The following is a 13,755-nucleotide window of genomic DNA, read 5'->3' as shown; positions in this document are numbered from 1 at the left end:
ACGTTAGTTCATTTTGCGGTGTGTGTGTGTGTGTGTGTGTGTGTGTGTGTGTGTGTGTGTGTGTGTTACGGACAGCAAAGTCCTGTCTGTCTGTTATTTCACTTTACCTTTTTCTGTGTTGATTGAGCTGTGTTGAAGCAGCAAAAAACGACATTATGTTAAATGAATGGTGTTCAGGGATGAATAGTCTCTCCTATTGCTATTGTACTATTTTTTCAGCTATAGTTACATTAATCATTAGTAATGGAGCAGCCTAGTTTTGAATGGCAGGGTCCCTGCTATCACATCAATCAATCAATCAATCAATCAATCAATCAATCAATCAATGTTTATTTATATAGCCCTAAATAGGCTCCAGTAGATTTATGCTACTTTAACATCTGCTGACTGAAACCTTGCTTTTGAAGAATCCTCCATCAAGTCTTTTATTGGGCGCCAAACAATCATCCATGCCACACCCACTTCAAGTCCACTATTTGATTAAAAAAACATTTACATAATAAAAATCAACTACAGGCTTCCCAAATGCTGTAATAAATTAAGCATGATGAGTTGACTTGAAACTGTTTAATGTTGCACTGTTTATATGTAGAAAAAAAGTTTTGTCATTTTATTTAATCTGAGCAACAACTTGAGGCAGTTTAATGTTGATTAACGTGGACCCTGACTTAAACAAGTTGAAAAACTTATTGGGGTGTTACCATTTAGTGGTCAATTGTACGGAATATGTACTGTACTGTGCAATCTACTAATAAAAGTCTCAATCAATCAATCAAAAAAAGCACTTTATATGAAGAAAGGTTTTGTTAAGAAACCATTCTGAGCCTTATCTTATTTAGTTTTTATTTTATATATGTTGACCACATTAACCCTGGCAATGGACCCTGTGTGTATATGTATGTTATGCCATTGTAAGGTTTTGTTAAGAAACCATTCTGAGCCTTATCTTATTTAGTTTTTATTTTATATATGTTGACCACATTAACCCTGGCAATGGACCCTGTGTGTATATGTATGTTATGCCATTGTTTACAAATTTGGTAAATAAATAACCAAAACATTTATATTTTGTTGTTTTCTTACTGTACCGAAAATGAACCTCTAAACCGAGGTACGTACCGAACCGAAATTTTTGTGTACTGTTACACCCTACTTCCAGCGTACAGACATTTTTTTCTTATCATCTTCCTGCGGGTCTGTACTGGTACAATACAACTATCCTGTTTTTATGTTATGTTTTTTTTTCTGGTTTGTCTTGTTCAATCAAGTATTGTCTTGTTATGACTACGATCAGATTAGTGTTCATTTTACATTTTTCTTTGTTTTGTTGCACACCTGTGCGATGACAATAAAAGTTTAGTTTAGTTAAGTCTTTATTGAAGGGACAAAGCACAGAGACATTAAGCTCAAAGACAGATATGTTCTGCACCAGATTATAACTAAATAGCTAATTTCCATCTGCAGTCCCTGGTTACCTAAATTAAAGAGATACAAAAACATGCAATAAAATTATACTATAGCATGTAATCAAATTAAGAAAAGTCATAAAATGCCCTTTCATTGATTAAAACCACCCCCCCTTTACATCATAATAAGGCTGAAACGACGCGTCGACTTTGTCGACGTCATCAGTTACGTAAATACGTCGACGCCGTTTTTGTGCGTCGACGCGTCGCATATTTACGTCACACTACCGTCATGGCGAAGCGCAAAGCAGACGATCAAAGCAGACGATGCGAGTGGTGCGAGCGAGGGGGAAAAATCACGCCAAAAGTCGTCAAAAGTGTGGAAGTATTTCAATACACAGCCTAATAATGTTGTTCTATGCACACTGTGTCGAGCGGAAATGGCCTATCATAGCAGCACAACGGCTATGAACGAACATTTGAAAAGAAAACCATCAACTAGTCAATCGTCCGCGTTAGCATACTTTGTCATCATTACACAAAAACATGAATGTGTCATTTGTATCTGCTAGGGGTGTAACGGTACATGTTTTGTATTGAACCGTTTCGGTACGGGGCTTTCGGTTCGGTACGGGGGTGTACCGAACGAGTTTCTAAGCTAAAGCTAACTTTAGCTGCTAAAGTCTTAACAAGCTGCTTCGCTCCTTCTGCCTCTGTCTCAGCATGCAGCATTGTCCCACCCACACAACCATCTGATTGGTACACACGAAGCATTATCAGCCAATCAGCAGTGCGTATTCAGAGCGTTACCAGCCAATCAGCAGTGCGTATTCAGAGCGCATGTAGTCAGCGCTTCAGCGTCGAGCAGATAGTAGTGATGGGATCGGCAGTTCTTTTGACTGTACTGAATCACTAGAATCAGTTCCTTAAATTGATTAGTTCAAAAAATTTGTTCACCGAATCACCCCCCCCCCCCCCAACAAAATTGGGGGGGGGGGGCGTGCGTAGTACAGACAGTACTGTGCAGACATTCGCAAACTGCGTAGGGACTCGCGTTAATCTAACAACAACAACAGTTGCAGTAGAAGGGATAATAATAATAATAATAATATGAATCAGAATTTATCCCCAAGGAGAAATGTATTTTTGTTACAATAACTGTGTAAATAATAGCCTATGTATGTGTACATACATTAGTTATTATTTTTATTTTAAATCTTCTCAAAACAGCCTGCTTACACTTTACCCCTCGCCCCTTCTTTCTGTCTCCTCTACTAGTCTACTCTCATTTTGTTTTCATGTGGCTTGTTTTCATGGGATCGGCAGTTCTTTTGACTGTACGAATCACTAGAATCAGTGACTGACAACGCCACACTGTGGCCGCAGTTCATTACGTGTACCGAATCACTTCTGCAGTTCTTTTCACAGTACGAATCACTAGAATCAGTGACTGACAACGCCACACGGTGGCCAGTTCAGTACGTGTACCGAATCTCTTCTGCAGTTCTTTTGACAGTACGAATCACTAGAATCAGTGACTGACAACGCCACACTGTGGCCGCAGTTCAGTACGTGTACCGAATCACTTCTGCAGCAGCAGTACAGTTTAATTGCAAATCAGCATTATTATAATGATGATGATAGCTACTAAACAACAACAACAACAACAACAGTTGCAGTAGAATGGATAATAATAATAATAATAATAATATGAATCAGAATTGATCCCCAAGGAGAAATGTATTTTTGTTACAATAACTGTGTAAATAATAGCCTATGTATGTGTACATACATTAGTTATTATTTTAATTTTAAATCTTCTCAAAACAGCCTGCCCTACACGTTACCCTCCGCCCCTCCTCCTCGCGTCGCTTCTGCTCAGCCTGCACGGATTTTCTTTAACTTTATGTGTTGAGATAATGGGGACGTGTGTTTGTTTTCATGTGGCTTGAGTCAACATTAGCCGTTAGCTTGGAGAATGAATGGAGAACGGATGCCAATGGCATGAAACATATCACCGCGACGGGGGGAGAATCACTCGCGGCATTGGGACAAGCAGAGCAGAGAGCGAGAGCGTTGACGTTCACTGAGTGATTCATGTCGTTAATCCGCGGTGAACGAATCGTTCGCTCAGTCCCTCCCCCCGCCCTCTCATTGGCTGTGTCGTTCGCCGACGTCGAGGGTTCAGTGAGTCACAGAATGCGCCAGTTCCACTCATACCGGCATGTTCGCGGCGGAGCTCAACTGAACTGAGAAAGGAACGAATCAGTTCATGAAGTGATTCGGTTCAGTACGTTCACTCAAAAGATTCGTTCTTTCGAACGAATCGTTCGCGAACGACACAACACTAGCAGATAGGTGTTTAGCAGGTGAGCATCAGGCAGCGGACTCTCCCCAAATGATAAAAAACACCTCCCAGTCAACTACTAGTAACATCACTATGAGCCCGTTCACCTTCTAGAAACGTAAACTGCAGCTCAGCTCACTCGCAGTCCTGGCTTGAGGTGAAGGCTAATTACCTCTCAGTTCCAGCCACATCGACCCCTTCTGAGCGCCTATTTTCAGCTGCTGGGAATATTGTAAACAAGAAAAGAACCAGAGCATGTAGACATGCTAACCTTTCTTCATTACAACTGTTAGTCACTCACTGGAATGAGTAGAATTGGTTATTGTGTACTGTGTTGGACTGGATGTTTATTTTGCACATTTTAAAAGCAATACTTAATGTTTACAGTGCTCCAGAATATTTAGAATGGCACTTTTTTGTATTGGATGTTTATCTTTATTTTTGCACAGTTTAGCAAATAAGCAATACCTTCACTTTTGTTGAAATGTTTACACTGTTGTTACAGAATATTTCGTTTTACACTTTTTTGTATTGGATGTTTATCTTTATTTTTGCACATTTTAAAGCAAAATAAGCAATACTTTTACTTTTGAAATGCTTATACTATTGCAGAATATTAAGATTTGCACTGGATGTTGACTTTTATATTTGCACATTAAAAAGCAAATAAGCTACTTTTAATTTTGTTAAAGGTTAAAAGTTTTAAATGTTTACATTGTTACAGAATATTTAGTCATGTTGTTGTCAATGTTGACTGAGTGGCCATACTTCTTTTTTTTTGTAAATAAAAGCCATGCCTTTTGAAAAAACTGGCCTACATTTATTTTTTCATCTTCATTTTGAATAAAAAATAATCGGTAAAATGAAAAATAATCTATAGATTAATCGAAAAAAATAATCTATAGATTAACCGATTAATCGAAAAAAATAATCTATAGATTAATCGATAGAAAAATAATCGTTAGCTGCAGCCTTTTGATCTGCTTGCGCTGTGGAAGGCGGCTGCATCTCCAGTAGCTCTGTAGTTCTAGATCTTTTAAACTTATTTTATCTTTATCTTTAATTATTATTATTATTTATTAGATGTTATAAACTTTTATTTTATCTTTTATCTTTTGTCTTTTATCTTTTTTATGTTTTCCTTGAAGACAGTGAATCCCTGTACATATCCAATGGATACTTTTGGCAGTTTTAAAAGACCAAGAGCCAGCTTTCTTACTTATGCGAGAGAGGAGCTGCTCACTCTGAAAACATCGGGGCGTACTGGTATCCGACACTCCATTCCAGTGGAGCTGAGGAAGAATCCTCGGGGCTGCAAAGCGGGGGCTAAGCTAAAGGCTAAGCGAGAGGAAAATTGACGGTGCTACAAACCATCCATTCCTTCCGTCATCATGGGGAATGTGAACTCGCTGCCAAACAAGATCGACGAGCTTCATGGACTAAAAAGCCAGCGTGCATATCGAGAGAGCAGCCTGTTTATCTTCACGGAAACGTGGCTAAACCACCTGGTACCGGATGCTAACGTGGACCTGCAGGGATTCACCGCAGTGAGAGCTGACAGAGACACTAAAGCATGTGGGAAAAGGAAGATGCCCTCAGGGAATGCTACAACACCACAGACTGGGACGTGCTGCTTCCACAGGGTGAGGACATTGATGGGCTGACTCACTGTCTCACGGATTACCTCAACTTCTGTGTGGACGTGATCTGCCCTGCTAAGACTGTTCGGTGCTACCCTAATAACAAACCCTGGGTAACACAAGAGGTTAAAGCTGTCCTCAACAAGAAGAAAGCTGCCTTCAGGAGTGGAGACAGGAGGCAATGAGAGCAGCACAGCGGGAGGTGAAACAACACGTGAGGGAAGCTAAGGACAGCTACAGGAAGAAGCTGGAGCAGAAGCTGCAGCAGAACAACATGAGGGAGGTCTGGGAAGGTGTGAAAACCATCACAGGCCACAAGGCAAAGACCAGAGCTGTTGGGGGGACAATAGAGAGGGCCAATGAGATGAATAACTTCTTCAACCGGTTCAACCAGCCCGTGTCCTCTCCACCCCTCACTCCCCATTGCAGCCACCCACTTTCCCCTCAACGCACCTCCCCCCCAGCCATGGCAACACCCCCCTCCACCACCTCTACGCAGACATTAGTCATCTCTGCAGACCATCTTACAGCCTAGGAAAGCAGCAGGCCCAGACAAGGTGTGCCCCCGACTCCTGAAGACCTGTGCTGCAGAACTGGGTGAACCACTCCAGCGGATCTTCAACCTCAGCCTGCAGCTGGGGAGAGTGCCCACCCTCTGGAAGACGTCGTTCATTGTTCCAGTTCCCAAAAAGAACTGCCCCAGTGAGTTGAACGACTACAGACCAGTGGCGCTCACCTCTCATATAATGAAGACAATGGAGCGGCTCTTTCTCAGCCTCCTCAGACCACAGGTGCAACATGCCCAGGACAGCCTGCAGTTTGCGTACCAGGCAGGCGTTGGTGTGGAGGATGCTATCCTTTACCTGCTGCACCGAGCCCACTCACACCTGGATAAGGGAAATGGCGCTGTGAGGATCCTGTTCCTGGACTTCTCGAGTGCCTTTAATACTATCCAGCCCCGCCTACTCCAGGACAAGCTGGACAGAATGCGAGTGGATCCCTGCCTGGTTGCCTGGATTTCAGACTATCTCACCCATAGGCCACAGTACGTCAGACTGAAGGACATCACATCTGACACTGTGATCAGCAGCACCGGAGCACCCCAGGGAACGGTGCTGGCCCCTCTTCTCTTCACCCTGTACACCGCTGACTTCTGCTACAACTCAGAGCTGTCACATCCAGAAGTACGCGGATGACACAGCCATCGTCGGGTGCATCAGGGACGGCAGAGAGGAGGAGTTTTCGGAGGCTGGTGAGGGACTTTGTTGTCTGGTGCCACAGGAACCTCTTGCAGCTCAACCCTTCAAAGACCAAGGAGCTGGTCATTGACTTTGGGAGGTCGAGTCCAAGGTCACAACCTATTGTGATCGAGGGAGTCGAGGTACAGACCGTGGACTCATTCAAGTACCTCGGGGTGTGGGTGGACAACAAGCTGGACTGGACTGTTAACACGGACCACTTGTACAGGAAAGGACAGAGCAGGCTGTACTTCCTGAGGAGGCTGCACTCCTTCAACGCCTGTAAAAAACTATTGTGGATGTACTACCAGTCTGTGGTTGCCAGTGTTCTGTACTACATCGTAGTGTGCTGGGGGGGCAGTATATCTAAGAAGGACAGCTCCAGACTGGAGAAACTGATCAGGCGGGCCGGTTCTACGATCGGACTAAAACTGGACTCACTGGCGACGGTGGCAGAGAAGAGGACTGTGGAAAAACTAGTGAGCATCCTGGATGATGCCAGTCACCCTCTGCATACCGTTGTCAGTAGCCAGAGGAGCCTGTTCAGTGCTAGACTGCTTCATCCCAAGTGCAGGACTAATAGACTAAAAAACTCCTTTGTCCCACACGCCAATAGACTGTACAACTCCTCTCTGGGGGGGAGGGGGGGTACTAGAATGACGGGGGATGCAAAACAATAACAGTGTAATACGTTTTCATAACATGGTCACTAATGCCTAGTTTCTCTTGTTATATTCTTATTTTACTGTTATATTTGTATTCTCATTGATGCTTTTTGTTTCTATTCTATTGTAATATTTTTCTATTTTGTTTCCATTTATACCCCCATTATTTACTTTTTTTTAAATTCGATCTCAATTCTGTACACTGCTGCTGGAATTTTAATTTTCCTGAGGGAACTCTCCTGAAGGAATCAATAAAGTACTATCTATCTATCTATCTATCTATCATAACACATAGCATTCTAGTCTTACAATAGTGTGACTTACTTCTAATTCATTAGCATCATTCTTGTAAGATTACTACCATATTCTAGTATACGTCCAACACAGGGGCGGCATGGCGTAGTGGGCAGAGCGCCCGTGTCAGAAACCTGAGGGTTGCAGGTTCGCTCCCCGCCTCTTACCATGCCGTTGTGTCCTTGGGCAGGACACTTCACCCTTGCCCCCGGTGCCGCTCACACCGGTGAATGAATGTTGAATGAATGATAGGTGGTGGTCGGAGGGGCTGTAGGCGCAAATTGGCAGCCACGCTTCCGTCAGTCTACCCCAGGGCAGCTGTGGCTACGAAAGTAGCTTACCACCACCAGGTGTGAATGAATGATGGGTTTTTAACATGTAAAGCGACTTTGGGTACTTAGAAAAGCGCTATATAAATCCCAGGTATTATTATTATTATTATTATTTTGCAAAATACAACTTCATTCTAGTAAAATGATAACTTTTCTCTCCTCATACACCTCTGTTTTTATTTTTTTCCCAGTAAACAGAATACATTCCTTACTCGGACACATCACATGTTCATACGGACTGTACGTAGGCTGAAGTTTCATTTCATCAATTTCAAAGGCATCCTTGAAGAGCCAGATAGCTTGTTTTTTTTATCTCTGCCATGTACTGTTCTGCTACACTCAGCTGTCAGGAAGGAATGCTAGTATGGCGAAAGCAAGACAGCAAAGACAACAATGGAAAAAAGTGCTCATTGCAAGTGACACACATGCATGCACATTGTTATGCAATCCATGTTCAAAAAAATATGACACGTAAATGACTCAGAGTAAGTTGACTGACTGAATGGGGTTTGTTTCGAATGCTGAACAATTACTTTTTTAAGGATTGTTTTTATAAGAAAAAGAGTAAATGACTGATGATGCACTCTAACATTTGCCAATTAGAAGAATAATGTGTGCTTCTTCTTATTTTGAAAATGTAAACACGTGATGTGCTTTAATGTAAAATACACAAAACCATTAATACAGTTTGAGGATGATTTATATTCATACAAACAGGACAATAATCTAAAGATATAATGTATCATCTTGATATAGATATTGATATTCTGCATGCTATCATCTAGTTATTATAGTATATATCATTAGATATAACTGTAAATGGAAAAAATTTAAAGTAACACTCATATACTGTAAAGCGGGGGTCTCCAACCAGTAGCCCGTGAGTTACCAGTACCTCGCCAGATGACTTTGTAGCTCGCCAGATGACTTTGAGTAGCTCACCAAAAAGTAAAAAAATATTTGCTTAAACTCTCAGCATTTTTATGACTTGATGGGGTCATTTTGAAAATTCTTAGCGCCAACACTGCTGCATGCTATCATCTAGTTCAGTGTTGTTCAACCTTTTTTGAGCCAAGGCACATTTTTTTCATTGAAAAAATCCAGGGAGACACTATCCCATCATCGTCGCTATTGTTGTGTACCAAACTTGTCACTTATTAGCAATCTAAGCTTAATAATACACCAAAAGAAAGCTTATTGTCTTTTTCTGTCTTTTATTCCCGCTCTTACTTTTTCCACTTCCAGGTGTCCAACACACAACACGTGTCATCATATCCTGTGTCCCCCGCCCTTAAATTCCCCTTACAATGGTTCCAGTATGGTCCTGTGACCCGAGTAACCAATACATGACAGACACCACCAGCAGAAAATGTTAAAAACGAAACTCAATAGCCTATATTGGCAATATAAAGTCGTTCTCATCAAATACCTGATGCAATTGTTCGAAATGACTTCAAACGATAACCATCATTAATTCTCTTGTCTCAAAGTAGACTTACAAAACAATGAGCTACCTGCTGCCACCTACGGGTACGGAAGAGTATTACACGGTTACTGTGCTGATCTCCAGACCGTACAGAAACTCAACAACGGCACATTGTTTGCGGATTATAATTACTGGTTTGCAAAAAATATTAGGTGAAATTGCATCATTTCCCACGGCACACCAAACAATATCTCACTGTACACTAGTGTGCCGCGGCACAGTGGTTGAAAAACACTGATCTAGTTCTTATAGTATATATCATTAGGTATAGCTGTAAATGGTACATTTTAAAGTAACACTCATATACTGTAAAGCGGGGGTCTCCAACCAGTAGCTCGTGAGTTACCGGTAGCTCGCCAGAGGACTTTGAGTAGCTCACCAAAGAGTCCAAAAATATTTGCTTAAACTCTCAGCATTTTTATAACACTTCAAATCAGACTTAATTAATTACACATTACCACAAACTAGCATAAAGACAATGATTGCACTCTTAGAATGTAGATCTGCTTCCTAAATACTCCAACAGGCTCCTTCAGCTTGGTTCCCACAGTGTTGGATATAAGAACTCCTTCATTACACACTCCATCCAGCTGTATACAACACTGGCCATACAGCAATAGATGATATCTGTCTATTACCTGACACCTGACATGTTAGCTACCTCTCTTTCTTTATAATGTATATTTTCTGCTGGATCTACTCTCCACTTTATGCTGCAGCTGTTACATATACTGTAATACCTGCACAGTGGCCTAGTGGTTAGAGTGTCCGCCCTGAGATCGGTAGGTCGTGAGTTCAAACCCCGGCCGAGTCATAACAAAGACTATAGAAGTGGGAGCCATTACCTCCCTGCTAGGCACTCAGCATCAAGGGTTGGAATTAGGGGTTAAATCACCAAAAAAGATTCCCAGGCGCAGCTACCGCTGCTGCTCATTGCTCCCCTCACCTCCCAGGGGGTGGAACAAGGGAATGGGTCAAATGCAGAGAATAATTTCACCACACCCAGTGTGTGTGTGACTATCATTGGTACTTTAACTTTTTTTTCAACTTTATATTGTACATGTTAATTGTTATATATTGTATATCCATCCATCCATCCATTTTGTACCGCTTGTCCCTTTCGGGGTGGTGGGGGGTGCTGGAGCCTATCTCAGCTACAATCGGGCGGAAGGCGGGGTACACCCTGGACAAGTCGCCATCTCATCACAGGGCCAACACAGATAGACAGACAACATTCACACACTAGGGACCATTTAGTGTTGCCAATCAACCTATCCCCAGGTGCATGTCTTTGGAGGAGGGAGGAAGCCGGAGTACCCGAAGGGAACCCACACAGTCACGGGGAGAACATGCAAACTCCACACAGAAAGATCCCGAGCGCAGGATCAAACCCAGGACCTTCGTATTGTGAGGCAGACGCACTAACCCCTCTTATAACGTGCTGCCCTATATATATATATATATATATATATATATATATATATATATATATATATATATATATATTATATAAAAATATAATATAATAATATAATATATCAGTATATATCCTATAATGTATACACTACTGTTCAAAAGTTTGGGGTCACATTGAAATGTCCTTATTTTTGAAGGAAAAGCACTGTACTTTTCAATGAAGATAACTTTAAACTAGTCTTAACTTTAAAGAAATACACTCTATCAATCAATCAATGTTTATTTATATAGCCCTAAATCACAAGTGTCTCAAAGGGCTGTACAAGCCACAACGACATCCTCGGTACAGAGCCCACATACACTCTATACATTGCTAATGTGGTAAATGACTATTCTAGCTGCAAATGTCTGAGTTTTGGTGCAATATCTACATACGTGTATAGAGGCCCATTTCCAGCAATATCACTCCAGTGTTCTAATGGTACAATGTGTTTGCTCATTGGCTCAGAAGGCTAATTGATGATTAGAAAACCCTTGTGCAATCATGTTCACACATCTGAAAACAGTTTAGCTCATTACAGAAGCTACAAAATTGACCTTCCTTTGAGCAGATTGAGTTTCTGGAGCATCACATTTGTGGGGTCAATTAAACGCTCAAAATGGCCAGAAAAAGAGAACTTTCCTCTGAAACTCGACAGTCTATTCTTGTTCTTAGAAATTAAGGCTATTCCACAAAATTGTTTGGGTGACTCCAAACTTTTGAACGGTAGTGTATATAATATTTAAATATTACATATATGTTATATTTTATATTGCTACTACATTTTTAGTCTACTTTATACCTGCATTATCCTTTCCATCCTTACACTTTCCAGCCTTTGTAACTGAGCTACTGTGTGGAACAATTTCCCTTGTGGATCATTAAAGTTTGTTTATGTCTAAAAAATTTACATTTTAAATGTTGCTAGTCATATAAATAAAACACAAAATAATTTATTTTTGACCTATCTATACTGATTTAAAAAAAAGATGCACTATAAAGAAATGCATACTTAAAAAAAATAAAAGATGTAGATGAATAAAAGGTTTTAATGCATAATGTGCCAACAGTTTGTAAGGCTCTGGCAAAACAAGCATATTCTCTTTTTGTTTGGGTAGACATAAGACATGGAAATAAAGGTTACAAAAATGAGATTATTTTTTTTGTAAAAGTAGCTCTTAAAAGAAAAAAGGTTGGAGACACACAATACAGCCCAGATCCTAGTAAAAACAAGTTCTGTATTAAAGTACAGCACATTGAAGTATACAGATCAGTAAAAATAGCAGTCCTAGGGCAACAATAAATGATTTAAAAAAAAAATATGAGCAACCGTACCTGGCAGTTTTTGTCCTGGTGTAATTATTGTATCAGCTTTAAAAAAAAGTTGATGTCGTGGAAAGCGTGCAGTACTGGTGCCGACTAGTATTAGTACCACACTGAATGCGGTTAGTGCGGAAGAGGAAACGTCAACAACACTCAGAGAGCAGCTTGACAACTTCAGCCTTTGTGGTATGACGGGCACAGCTAGCTTAAAATGAATTCCCTAACATTAGTCCGTATGGTAGCTAAAACACCTTTTAACACTAAATGTGGAGTAAGGACTTCCGCAAATGAAGAGTATCAGATGAAAAACTTTAAAGTAGTTCTACGCTGTGGCGACATAACGAAACTAGCAAATGGGCTAATGTTTCCATTTCCTGTCACGTGTGTTGCCTTTAGGTGCCCACTAAAGTGCAGTAAAAATGTCAAGTAGTTTTTGACTTATTGTAGTTCTTTTTTTTTTTAGCTAGCTATCATTGAACTCAAATAATATATATATATGTTATGCTGTTTGAAAATTACAAACAAAAAATAAAAACAGCTACATGACCAGGGGCGTCCGTTTGCTGCCGACAGCTCATTTTTATTTGCCATTCTATAAATGAAATAATAAAAAATACACAACAAAAATGGGTACATAATACTTTTTTTCTGAGCATATTAGATCTAAAGTCAGAATGTACAGAATGATCCCAAACCGAAAAAACACAAAAATACTGTAAATAAAAAATGCAACAGGAAATGCTGCAAATTCACAAAACAAACAGTTGCAGGATAATAAAAAAAAAACGCTAAATAAAACAACATAAATCAACTGTGTGAGCAAACGGCTGCAACAGTTATCCTAAATTAATTCCTGTGTTATTGCCTAATGAAAACCAACATGTGATTGATTCATATATTGTAATTCTTTTTTTTTATGTATACTATTTTTATACCAGTGTATCATATATTCTGTACCTTGTATCCAGTTTACAATGTGTATGTTTCTGTTAAGGCTGTTATTTAAAGCATGGAATTCTCTAGGCAAAGGCTTAAAAAGTTGCAAGAATATCTTTGAATTTAAAAAGAGTTACAAAAAGAGACAACTAGAATTATTTTAAACTGATTTTTGATTTTGATTGGACGTGTCATTTTGAAAATGCTTAAAAGAACATTTTAAGTATTTTGGAGTTCGGGTGTTGGTGGAGGGAACAGTGATAAAGTAATCTAAAATAATTTGTGTTAAAAAGGGGGCAGATAAATATAAGAATAGTATTCTTCCATCTGCTCCTTTCTGATCATGGAAATGTATAAGAAACAAAAAACAATGAAAGTGTCAACTGTATATGGCTTGTATATATGCATTTTCATGAAAGGAATAAAAAGAAATGATGATGATGATTTAAGTTAAAGTTAAAGTACCAATGATTGTCACACACACACATCATTTTCATGGCTGAATAAGCTATCTATAACCTTACAATTAAGCGACCTTTAATTGTGTCTTTCCCTATTAGACATTTGGCAACGTGGTACACTAATTACATGAAGTGAGAACACTTTTTTTTAGATGTGTACTATTTTTATAT

The 13,755-nt window shown here is 40.0% G+C and overlaps 1 protein-coding gene across 1 annotated transcript in view; it reads right to left on the bottom strand.

The window, feature by feature from the left end:
* LOC133658357 (inositol-trisphosphate 3-kinase A-like) overlaps positions 1-12,394 on the bottom strand; it is a 78,010-nt gene extending 65,616 nt beyond the window's left edge. Inside the window, exon 1 of the mRNA XM_062060278.1 lies at positions 12,200-12,394. The gene's annotated coding sequence lies outside the window, so the exon portion shown is untranslated. The remainder of the gene's footprint in view (positions 1-12,199) is intronic.
* Between the last annotated feature and the right edge of the window lie 1,361 nt (positions 12,395-13,755).

This window comes from Entelurus aequoreus, linkage group LG10, assembly GCF_033978785.1.
Source record: "Entelurus aequoreus isolate RoL-2023_Sb linkage group LG10, RoL_Eaeq_v1.1, whole genome shotgun sequence".
Taxonomy (NCBI): domain Eukaryota; kingdom Metazoa; phylum Chordata; class Actinopteri; order Syngnathiformes; family Syngnathidae; genus Entelurus; species Entelurus aequoreus.
This window is presented reverse-complemented; position numbering and strand designations above follow the sequence as displayed.